The sequence below is a fragment of the Seriola aureovittata genome, chromosome 11, assembly GCF_021018895.1.
Source record: "Seriola aureovittata isolate HTS-2021-v1 ecotype China chromosome 11, ASM2101889v1, whole genome shotgun sequence".
Classification (NCBI taxonomy): domain Eukaryota; kingdom Metazoa; phylum Chordata; class Actinopteri; order Carangiformes; family Carangidae; genus Seriola; species Seriola aureovittata.
The window spans coordinates 25018019-25029054 of NC_079374.1; positions in this window are offsets into that span (position 1 = coordinate 25018019).

Genomic DNA, 11036 nt, shown 5'->3' on the forward strand with positions numbered 1-11036 from the left:
TATCAGCTTCTCCTGCTCCACCAGGGACAACCTGGTGATGTCTATCAGCTCCAAGGTGAGACAGACTCACACTGACGTGAACTACGGTCGGTACGAAGCAGAGGAAGAGCCAGAGCTCAGCTTACAACCAACTTCTGCCGTGGCTCCACTTCCCCCAGTTCTTCAGACCCACCCCATCAACGTGCTGTCATCACTGCAGTGCAGGATGACGTGAGCACCAGCCAGGGTGACACAGAGCAGCAGGAAGAGGTGGAGAAAACCTCCAACACCACAACAGAACGACGTGTTCTCGACTGGCTTCAAAAAACAGTCCAGTGTGCTCGAGGAAGACATTCGTTTTGAGTCTTTATCACTTTGGTTTTTGTTTGTTTAATTTTTTCATTGTTATTTCACTATAATTTCATTCATTTTCTCATTATTATTTCAGTATTATTTCATTCATTGTTTCCAAAAATATAAATAATAAATTCATTGTTTCATTGCATAAAGGTTTGTTGCATGAGTTCATCTAGTATTAAGAAAGTAAATCCGCCAACATGTCTCATAGAGTTTTCTTCTGCTAATGAATAACAGGATGTGTGGAGGATAATGTCGGTCAGAGTGTCGACCACATGTATTTATCACACAGTAAACAGCTGAATAGATTCTGTTTTATAAAATGCAATATAATAACAGAAACTCATGATGTAGTTCTATCAGAGCAGATGTAATGACTCCTTTAAAGAATAATCTTTTTAAAACTTTTATCATAAGGTCCGTAAATAGAAAATATTCCACATATGATATTTAACTTTAAATTTATCTTCCAGAATATCACATTAAAAAGAGAGCATAATGTAGGGCAGCTCTTTCCCATCCTTTGGATTATACTGGAGATTTGTGGACGGCTAGCGCCTGTCAGGATAGCAGCTGATTCATGTAATTTGCTAAAAGGCCAAATGGGTTTAATCCTCTATCTAAAGGCAAGTTTTATTAAAATATTAGAGTTTTGAATCCTTGAATAAAGTATGCTGTTACAACTTGGCAGTTTTGAAAGTCATTTCATAGTCATGGCCATTTTCAATAAGAATGAGATCTTAAGAGGAGGCTTTACGGTGAAATGAAAACGACTAAATTAAATGTATTATAACTCCCAATGTGGCGTTCTTTTATTTTCATATAATCACTTTCGTCGTCCAGTCTCCACAGCTGTAGTTATAGCACTGTTCTTTCTCAAATACTAGGTCAAACATCATTAAAATATTATAAAATTTCTCTTTGGTACATGTGTTGCAGGCTCAGTTCTCAATTCATCACAGATGTTTTACTGCGAGGGTTATTCCCTTTGTGGATTTAGCTTCTCTCCCTCTATTCTCTCTGTAATTACAAAAAGCCTTAAATAGACCCATGCATTAATCATTTTCTGTCAGCCATGCACCCATACTGTACAGTGAAGTGTGTCATGGCGCCGGTCCCAGCAGAGGATACACAGAAAAGTGGAAATGTGATCCTGCTGCTCTCTGAATGTGGGTTCAAGGTTGAACCTGTAGCTTACACTATGTTCGTCCACGTAGAATGAATGATTGCTTTTAATGTACAATGCGGATAAAATACAGCAGTGGCATTTTAATTCAAGCTGCATAACAAAGCACAAAAGCTTTACTGAGAGACTTCCTGAGGAATCGTTATGGGGTTTATCACTCAGCTGTGTGTGACGCTTCTCCAAGGCGAGGAACACTTGGATGTGCAGCTCTCCAGGACCTCCTCTCCATTTCCTCTTCAAGAAGGTGCACAATCCCTGGTGTATCCCCCTACCCTTGGCCCTATACCATCACTGCTCCTCCGCCTCTCTTCAGAGACCTCTGTCTCATTCATAATTAATGGACGACGTATAAAAAGGTAAGGGAATGCCCCCCCAGAGAGCGAGCTTGAAAACAGACTTGAAGAGGTACATGTTGAAACAGAATGGTAATGTGAGAAAGGTTTAAAAAGAGAATTAGAGCATGGAGCTGCGTGAGCTAGGCTCTGATTAGATCAGCTTCCACTTTAAGAGGAGCTGGGGTGTTAATCAGAACGGAGGCAGGAAGGTCACCCGCCTAATTTGCTGTGAACAGAGAGTGAAAGGTCCCGCCCATCCTTTTGAGGTAAATGCTCACAAGTGGATGGACGATACTGTTTTAAGTACTGGTTCTGTGCAGAGAGGAGAGAGGAACGGCCTCTTCTGTAAAATAAATTCTCTCAGTATATAGCTAGTACTCATTTGCAAACAGCAAATGCATTTTACAAAGAAATTCAATGCTGCCTGGATTTTGGAAGTGTGGATACTGAACGTATCGGTGACATATTTCATTCATTTTCCAACAGTATCTTGGTTGTCCGTATTATGACACATAGTTAGGTTTTGTTGCTAGGCGACATCTAGTCGACAGGAGCAAAGGGAAAAGTGCGGTGACGTAGTATAAAGAGAGACAAAGACCACGTCAGGAGGAGGCTGTGGTGGAAGGATGAATATGACGCAGGAGAACGGCGTTCGATTCCCCTGTGAAAGTAGTTGTTACTACTGTAACCATGACGACAAAGATTGTGTTATATTAAGGAAGTACTTATTTTAAACCAAATCATGATCTTTTCCTAAACCTAACCAAGCCGTGACAGTTTAAGACCATGGTGAGGAAGGTTCTGTATGTGACTGTTGGTTCAGTCCATGTATTTATTATTGGAACCATGAAAATCAAGGTCTGGTATACACCTGCTGGTGTAGCGGCGCTATTTCAGGAGACTCCCGTGGGTCGTATCAGAGGAAAGAACGACCTGTGTGGTTGTTCAGGTTGTAGGACTTCTTCTACGTCAGTGAAGCTGAAATGAGCCAGTTCAGGCTGGGCTGCCTGAAGTCTGATGCTCACTTTAATCAAAGTGGTGTATCGAAGTATTGGATTGACTTTAAATATGTGAGGAACTTGTCAACATAGTCCATTGGGTGTGTGTGTGTATGCGTGTGTGTGTAGGTGTGTGTGTGTGTGTATGTTTTTCGGCCAAAGGTCATATGTGTGAAACGATGCTTCACTTACTAACACTATTGTTCTGTTGCATCAGTTTGTTCTGTCAGTTTCAACAGCCCCAACTCCCATCACAGTTAAACAATCTGACGTTCACTAATCACTTCATGTCAGTTCAACTTTCATTCATACATCTTTAATGAAACCCATCAATAGTTTTAAATCAGGGCTTCAGACTTCCAGTACTCGCAGCATGTAGCTTGTGAAATATAAACCTTGCACATATGTAAATCTACATTTTATGAGAGATGCTGTGTGTGTTGATTTTCTAATATATTCTAAGCATCTGTAAAATATTTGGAATAAATTAAGGTTATTTTCGCAGACTATTCTCCCTGGGTGAAGCTCAGTTTTGGGGGTATTCTTTATATCTTTCAAGATTCATGCTGCAGCTCAACTCAGCCACACTCATTGACAATCCAAGCTTATATCGATGTGCTGCTGGTCACCCGCTATCATGTCATGATAAGGAGAGATTTTCTTCTCTGAGGCAGTTGATCCTGCTGGCCCTGACATGGTAAATTCCAACAGTGGCTCCTGCTGGGCCCTTGATCTAAGGGAGGAAGACCTATGATGACGGTGGATGAATTGGATGAATAGGACACTGTGGAGGACGAATGTAATATAGCAGACACCCAGACCGTCCTGTTACGCTGACAATTCCACGGCTTCATTCCTCAACACAAGAGAGACTGAAAACCTGGTGCTGCAACTTCACAGGTACTGTAACGTTAGCGTGGCTGCAATCAATATTTTTTAGAATAAGAATGTGTCAATGTGAAAATGAGATGAGATCCTACAAGCGTCTTAGTCTGACACCAAACTTGAGGAGTAGAAGAAGAAGGCGGCACGGTAAACAATCACAACAGGAGGAATGGCAAATTTCTGGAATCGTGACATCCCTAATGCTAACATGATGCTAAGTTTGCTAATGGGTCACCTACACCTGCGATGTGAATGGAAGATGGCACTAGGTAACGTTACCCAGTTGATAGTATTGAAAATAAATCTCATCCACCTACTACTTAGAATTTACCCCGATTCAAAAACCATTGCCATCAAATCCTCACTGTGTTTACATCATCTTGGAAAATATATTTAGTGATAGAAATGAATTGTATGTAAATTCCATTATCTTGCTCTCTTGAAGTTTCTTATTTTTTGAGACGTCACTTTTTCTCATAATCACTTATTTAGGCCAGTGTTTCTCCGCTTTAGGATAATGGGCCTCACATTACTGTTTCTCAGCTGTGAGAAGTGTCATTATTGTGGTTATTGTTACTGTGCAGACCAATTTTACATGAAAATGGAAGCTGACTATAAGCCAGTAGGGGAAAAAGACGTCCAGACCACTTTTATAGCCATTTTATTGCAAGGACACTGACACTGAATACTTTTCAATTTGAGAAAATAACAATTTCCTATTACAGAAATAAATGAAAGTCTCATGATTAACTTCCACCTGCAAAGCTCCAGCAGTGCCGACAGTTCTAGGAATCCATCAAAGACAGAGGATGAACGCTTCCTCCGTCTCATCTTACTGGGGGGAACAGTTGCATCCATCTCGCATTAATATCCTTCTTCTGTAGGGGAGGTAAAAGGAAAACACATCAGTTGGTGCGGTGTGGTCACTGCTAATGAAAGCGCACAAATAATGCCATCTGGCATCGTGGGGAGTGGAGGTGGAGATTTATTTAATGATTGTGAGCGGCTGTCGAGCTGACTGGCTCAAGTGTAACACATCAGACGTGTGTGTAAATAGCATTTCCTCAGCTTGGGATTGAAATGCTGAGAATTAATACAAAAAAACAAAACAAAAAAACAAAAAAACAAGGCTCTGACGGCTGCAGAACATATAAATAAACACTCTCCTGCTCCCCTGTGGGAACTGAAGAAAAGATGAGTGACGATAGAAGGAGAATTGAAGGAGAAATTCATCTCGCTCTTCTATTTCCTGTCGCTGATTGAAGGAAGTAGAGACAACACATCACTCTGACCGGGAGACTGATGGACCGATTGTGACATCAGGAGGTCAGGTTTGGACTGACACAGCAAGGGCCCCCGTGCACTTCCTCGTCCACGTGCACGTGCACTGCGAAGCTCTTGGCTGCATCAGCAGGGAATAATTCTGTCGTGTAGATCAAAGAGGAATCAGTCATCGTATACCGTAAGAAGAATACACACGCTGCATATGAATGAAAAAGCCGAACAGGGTGGAGGAGTAGACGAGACAGATTAAAAGGAATTTCTGAGTGGACAAAGTCAGAGTTGGGTTGTGCTGTCACTGCAGAGGAGCCTCACCCACATCGTCGTGGCAACCATTTAGTGAACCCGCATTAATGTGTTGCTTTCTGAATACAAATTTAGACTTGGTTTGGAGTCTAAAGGAGATCAAACACAAGTTAGAGGAAAGGAAAACAGATTGAGCAGAGTAAACGTGTATTTATACACCTCAAACAAAGGAAGCAAAAATAGAGTGGCTACAAGAGACTAAAATAAGAACAGATTGTGAAGAAAAAAAAAAAAGCTTTGTTATGTAATATCAGACACATTATCCGCGGGCCAGAGATTATAAAAGAGTCAGAGGGATTAGTACACTTGGCACCCATATGGGAAAGGGCAGCGTGGCAGGACTGAATGCACAGAATCAGCTCATTGTAAAGACAGAGAGCTTTGTGGTGTAATAACATGGTGGGAAAGATGCATTCACATTTCTTTTTCCTCAAAGGGAAAAATCATTGAATGTTCAATAAAATGCCACAGTATGTGCAAACTGTGGGTGGATACAGGAAAACGTGGCCGCTGGAAATCCGTCTGCTGAACCATGTGGTAAAGCATCACGTCAGACTCCTGCATGAAACAGTGGAAACAAAGGAGTGCAGGGAAATCTACATCTCATTTTTAGAAGGGGCCCAGGCACATGCTGTTTGGAAATCAAGTCAAGACCCAAGTCCACCCAGACAGAAAAAATAAAAAGCAACCACCAACTAGTCAACTAAAATTATAATATGTTTCCATCAATTCCCAAACCACAGAAATCCGTGATTTTAATCCATGTTAACACTCGGTGTCATTTGGTTGCCTGTCAGTGACATCACACCCTCTATGATCATATGTCACAATTGACTTTTATCCAGGCACATTTTTAAGATACACTGTTAACACCTTGGTCATTTTCTACTATCTATGTTTACCAGATGAAAGATTTTAGTCATCTTGGATATGAAGTTATCAGAGAAAAACGCTGAGTAAATATTAGACAGCTCAGCTCCCAGCTGCTGGACACGTCCTGAATCGCTGATTTTTAAAGTGTAACTCTTTTATTTGATGTTTCTAGCAGTTTGTTATGGAGAGGACACCTCTGTGGATAATTGCTGGTAAAAACCTCCTCAACATCTGGATCATAAGTTATCAGAGAAACAAATGCAACAAAAGTTAGCAGTCTCAGCTAGTCTCCCAGTCTCCCGACCTTTCCCTGATGCCTTATGTCCACCGTATAGCAAACTGCTTTATTCTTTTTACAGGTTATAATCAGCTGGTCCGTTTTGTTTTGTTTAGTTTTTTTAGAAGAGGAGACCTCTGTGGATAGTTCAGCTCCAGATAAAAACCTCCTTAACAACTGACACAGAAGGAATCCAAACCAGCAGAGTTTAATAAACTCAACACTATGATCACGCTGTAGCCTACACTTTGTTGTTCCGAATTACTCATCTGTTGTCTATTTATTGTCCTATTTCAGTTACTGTGGGTGTGTGTGCCAACTGTAGTTTGTAGTAACATACAATGTACAATGTTTCACAATAAAAGCCCTGTTAAGAAATGAAGGGTTTCTGTCCACTGAGACACTAGATGGATTTTAATTCAAAACTGTTTTTTCTACATCATCTTTGTAGAAAAATGTAAGCAATCATGCATATTAAACAGAGGGAATTAAAGCTGTTACCTGCTGCAGTTAAGGTTAATAAACACTCCAGTCACTTTTTGACTTGAAACTGAACTCAAGTGAAAATAAATTTGAACATACTAACTAAAATATGAGAAAATGTTACTGTGACTAGCTAACCATAATACACCAAGCACCCTTCAATTCACACTTTACATTATACTGCCATCTGGTCGAAGATACAGGACTCTAAAATGAAGAAGAGTTTTCTGCCATGAATAAACTGTCTCTTTGACACACTACAGAGACTCATCCGGATGAGTGCACGCACACATATATAAGTATAGGTTGGGAAACAGGCATGGGCATGAATGTTAATGAGTGGGTGTTACCATGTGTGTATTTCATGTGTTTCTGTGTGGAATATGTAAAGGCTGTAAAACAAATCTATGAGGTTTGCACATATTTATGCGTAAAACTACATGTCTTAAATGGAGATGCTTGGTAGTTTGGTAAAACTTTGAACTCCTTGGATATTCCTGTGCAAAACTAATAAAAGTTAAGTTTCAGAACTTTCAGGAAAAACCGAGATAAGTCAGAGATAATAAAACAAGACTTCCCAAGACTGAGAGCGAACGCCACAACTGCTGTAATGGCTCAGTGAACCAAGGTTTGGACTTGAAAGTATGACTCACAGACAAGGTAGGTAGGTCAAAAGCAGAGTTTTTTTGTTTTTTTTTTGATTGTGTCAGAGAGACAGGCAGAAGTCAGCATTTTGTTGGCACTTAAAACAGGTATGTCCCCGAGGGACATAAAATAAAAAGGCAAAAGTCTGAGAAAGGCATGGTTCAAAAAACAGGACAAGCAGGAAACAGGCAAAAAGGTTCACATACTGCACCTAGAGGGCTTAATAGATGAATGATCTGGCAAAGAGTAGGTGGAAACAGAAACCTTTTTCACAGAAGATATTGTGACATGTCATAGAACAAGAGCAAGTAAAAAAAACAAGTATATGACTGGACCAGGATGCATTTGCATTCAGTCTAGTTTCAGCTCTTAATCTGTTTTCCTCCCTCCTCCTCTGTGCTCACATATACAGTACATTAGTACAGCTGAATTCACAATAAAGCTGTAGCTGAAGCTAAGCTAAAATCTTGCCCAGGGCACCAAATTGGTCAGGGCCGGCACTGGTGGCTTGTGGCATTAAAAACCAAATAAAGAAGTAAACTGACTGTCGTCTCATTAGGTGTGTCAACATACTGTTGACCTATTGTTGAACCGATCCACTGCAGTTCTATAATAATCAATGAGTAAGAGTGCAATATTATAATTTTGTTATGTTGCAATTGTTGCTTTACTTATTTGAATATTTCTCCTCTGGTTACACCTACATGCTGAATGTACAGTACAATCACACTGAATTAGTGTCTGTTTGTAGGCTTATCGATTTGATGTAAAACGTGTCATTTTTGGCGGATCAGCTGTGGATACGTGTCGGGGATGAAAGCCCCAGCAGTGGATGATGCAGATAGGGCAAAAGTTCAAATACATACTGTCTTTCTATGCGGGGAGTGGGAGGGAAATCGACTGGAAATGGACTGTTGTAAGAGTGCAATGTTTTCATTTTGTTTCTTTGCAATAATGGCTGTTGCTTGTATTTAAGTTTGGTCTGGCTTTTCCCGTGCTGAATTTATAGCATATGTAGACCTACATTGGTTTTTCTTATTTTATTTCATTTAGTTTCATTATTTTTATTTCATTTATTTCTCATTTGTTGAATGTTACCGTTACATAATCCTGTCATGTTCTATGTTATCTGGACCCAAATGCAGAAAAAACACAAATGCTGGAAGGTGGAGTGAAACGACTTTACCAAAAACACAAGGAGCACAGGAGCAAAGGGATGCAAGGAAACATCAAAAATCCAAACAGTCCTTTCACAGGGTAAAGCAGGACGAACTGGCTCAGACAAAGGGGAGCGCAGAGACTAAATAGACACAAGGGAGGCAAGAACACAGGTGAAACTCATTGGGGCGGGGCAGGCAATCAAATTGGAGGGAAACAGGACAAAGACAGGAAGTAAAAACATCATACACACAAGGAAAGTAACTACAAAATAAAACAAGAAATGACCATGACCAAACTAATAAACTCCAAACATAATACAAAAGCCCAGACATAAATTGTCCATCACGGCAAACCATGACAAATCCGTAATAATTAATTTGTTAATTAGCCTATTGCAGACAGCCCGTTTTGTGTAGTGCTGATGGACAGCTCCTTTAAAACTCTGTTATACTGAAAGAGTGGCAACATGTTTCAGATGCTGTGTTAGTGACTGTGGATCTTCACCTGCCCTCCATGGCATGCTTGCCCATTATTATTATAATAAAAAGTGCTCTGAGAACCCATTATTTGGCCTCCTATTGTTATGCTGCATGTCAGATATGCGCCGTCAACATTTTTGACATTTTCAAGTGGGCCGTGAGTTGGAAAAAGTTGGGAACCCCTGTTCTAGGGGAAGTTACACCGCCTGTGTCTGCAACCGCTCACCCGTTTTATTGCAGTGTCCAAGTTCTCCAAAGTCTGCACCTAAGGGATTTCCACTTGATGGCAAAGTGACCGTCAGGCAGACATGAGAGTAAATGTTATGCTTTATTCGGTACATGTAAAATTTTACAGTGTAAATGAAATATGTAGTGTACATCGCATGGGCAAACCGCCCCACAATGACACTTGTCCAAGCTTGAGTCAGTGTTGACACAAACGGATGATGATTCATTAGCCTCTGAAATCTCTGGTGGACAAATGAGTGGATGAGTGAACATTGGATTGATGTTCAGCACAGTCCAACTGGGTAATGTGAAGCAGGTGTGGGAGCACACTGAAGGCTGATGCTGGCCGGATGCACGTACGAGGAACTGGAACTACAGGTGAGTGTGTGACGGATGAATGGGCAGGGAAACATCAAGAAGTGGCTGACGCTGTGAAAACAGACAGCTCTGCCTTGTGCTTATCATCGCCTCTCTAAGTGGTAGGGATTTAATTATGAAAATCAATAACGGATACGAGCCTTTTAGGTTTTCCATCTTAAAGAGATTAAGCTGCTTAAATAGTTTCTAAACCATAAAACTCACACCGGCTCAGTCTTGTTCTGTGCTGTTACCGTCCGTACAGGCCAATACTGCCCGGTGACATTTTGGCGATCGGCTGTTGGACAGTGACACATTTCCTATCACACCTCGACCTTTCATGCATCAAAAGGTTGTGTCTCCCACTCTCTAAAACTGGATACACGCTTTCAAGTGAAGGAAAGCAGTGGCCTTCAAACTGTGATGAGCTGACAGAAGAGACAGCCTTTTACTCATTGATGTTTGAGGCAGCGTGGACAACCTCTGGTGTAGTTTACAGCAACTTTGCTATCACTACGTAAGAGCTCACAACAAGATAGAACTGGTGTGACACCCTCTGTCACACATTTCCCATCTCCTCCTACAACTACAATAGTGTGAGATCTCTTCCGAGTGTGTTTCAAGCTAATTATCTGAAAATGTCACCGCAGTCGAACATAGCTTGTAGGTAATTTCACTCTGTCAAAGGTTCGGGCTGGCTGCCTGCACGTAATACCAACATTGATGCTTTGATTAAATCACTGACAGTAAACCTCGTCATGGAAATACATTCAGACTTTTTTTTTTTGTTATATAATAATAGTACAAAACTTCCTATACTATAAATGTCAAGCGCAAGGCCAAGAAATAAGGGTGCAATTTACCCATTGTAGGAGATAAACTCTTCATGTCAACATATTGTGCAAATATTATCTATATTGCCCCATTAGATATTTCAGTTTGGTAAATGTGCTTTGCTTTCATTAAACAGGTTTATTGATATGAAAATCAAACCACGGCACAGGGAGATGACTTCACTGTGACTTTTAATGAGAGCGAACAAGGCGCTTCACTCGCGGTTCACCCAGTAGAATTACAAGAGCGTTCACAGGTGTGACGAATCCATACTCATAGGTCACATGACCAATTATCATCGCCTCATTCTGTTTTAACATTTTATCAAGAGATAAACATATTACAAAGGTAAACATTTTCCAAACAAATATA